We start from the raw sequence: 1963 nt of genomic DNA on the forward strand, positions 1-1963 counted from the left end.
TATATACGACGGGCTTCTTTCAGTTTCCGTCTACCAAATCCACTCACAAGGCTTTAATCGGCCCGAGGCTATAGTAGAAGACACTTGCCCAAGATACCACGCAGTGGGACTGAACCCGGAACCATGTGGTTGGTAAGCAAGCTACTTACCACACAGCCACTCCTAGCGAAGGCGGGGGGGGGGGGAAACGATATAAATATTAGGATGAATTGTGGAGTGGGTCAGCCGATTAGAAGAGGCAATTAGCAGAAAGTAATAAAATACATCGTCAGCTATGTAATGGTGAACATGAAGGTTGCAATATCTGAGCTAAGGGACACGAGGGGACAAAACTGTGTTTGTTGTTGCAGGTAACAGAGGTTCAACGCGGAAAGCAGTCAAAATCCGGTTTTTGAAGGATCACGAAGGGTGCGCGCTATTCATTTTCCATTTCATTGACTACCTCGACTATTACTACGAGAGGCTGAATAATGTGAAAAGCAAATAACTACGATATACGAAATGCTAGGTGGTTGTGCAAGGGAGAAATTGCCGGATTTAGAGTGTCTGGTTTACAAGTTTATATTTATAAACCATAATTACCTTGGCATACGTTTATCTCAATTAGCAATATTCCCCCGATTGTAGAACTTAAGAATCTAAGGTTAACGAGAAGAGCCTAGCACTCGTCTAACGTATCGCCGATAGCGCCAAAATCTACTGAATTCTTGGACACCCTGTCCCAAAAACCTTCACTTTATGCAATGTAACGTAGAAGAGTTTGGTAATAACTATGGTTTCGCTAGTAATTTGATCAACTTATGTCAATCTAAAGATTTTGACACTACGGAGTACATGTTGGTTGCAGCCGAATTCGGAGGTTGGATCACTTCCATGTTCAGCGGCATCTGCTCGAAGGTCAAATTAAATGGACACCATTCAGAACTGTTTTGATTCATACGTTGAGTCTGTCAATGGCGTCTACTCTCAACTCTCTTCTATATTTGACTTCTGAGTTATCGCCGTAGAAGCAAAAATGTGATGGTCATCCCGCTCGAATGAGGACACAGGAGAGACATACGTGGTCGGCATCATTGATCATGGAGCTGATCACACAGGAAAACAAGGTGGTAGGAATCATAAGGAAGGAATATCAAAGAGTATCATATACAAGCATTAACAAGAACAAGTTAGAGACCTTGCAACTCAGTACCGCTCAAGTGAGCCATACTGGCCAGCAGCGATAGGGTCGACTATCGATGAGTCGACGGTCCTATTAAGGTTCATGTGGTATGATTCACTCCGGGTCTCCAAGTAGATAGGAACTGGTACGAGGTTTCAAACATGGTGGCAAGTCTCACTGTGAAACGAGCTGAAAGTTCGGGTAGAAGTGACGAATTGCAACATCTCCATTCACTATTACTGCTTGACTGTCGCACTTTATCCTACTTCGTTTCTAACCAGATTGGAGAGTGTGTTCTTGATTTTTATGGAGGAGCTTATTCCACTGTTAAGAAAGGGAAGAGGTATTGTTGGTTCAACATAAACTCAACAGGTACAGACATACTGTCAGCTAGATCAGATGCGCATCAACCAACAAAACGATTCTTCATTTATTCATTCACTGACCGAGCATTATTGACTTGTGGTCGCGTGTAGGAAGGATTTAGCTGTTAGCCAGGTCTGTTGTTCATAGCAGGTTTGTGCTGAGAACAAAACTGAAATGATCGAGGACAGACACATTCCTCGTCGGCCAGGTCCTCAGTAACTTCTCCAAGTTCTACTTAGAGATGAAGTCGGTGAGGAGATAGAGTGCGGTCCTTCAGCGAATTTGCTGAAATGTGGATGGGAGGGGTAAATATGGCCTGAATAAAAGGATTATTTCAGCATGTACCTGTAGGCTAGAGACCGAGGGAATCGACCGCAGGACTTATTCTTTGGAAGCCTAGTACTTATTCTATCGGTATCTCTTTTGCCGAACCGC

Source organism: Octopus bimaculoides, chromosome 3 (genome assembly GCF_001194135.2).
Source record: "Octopus bimaculoides isolate UCB-OBI-ISO-001 chromosome 3, ASM119413v2, whole genome shotgun sequence".
NCBI classification, from domain to species: Eukaryota; Metazoa; Mollusca; class Cephalopoda; order Octopoda; family Octopodidae; genus Octopus; species Octopus bimaculoides.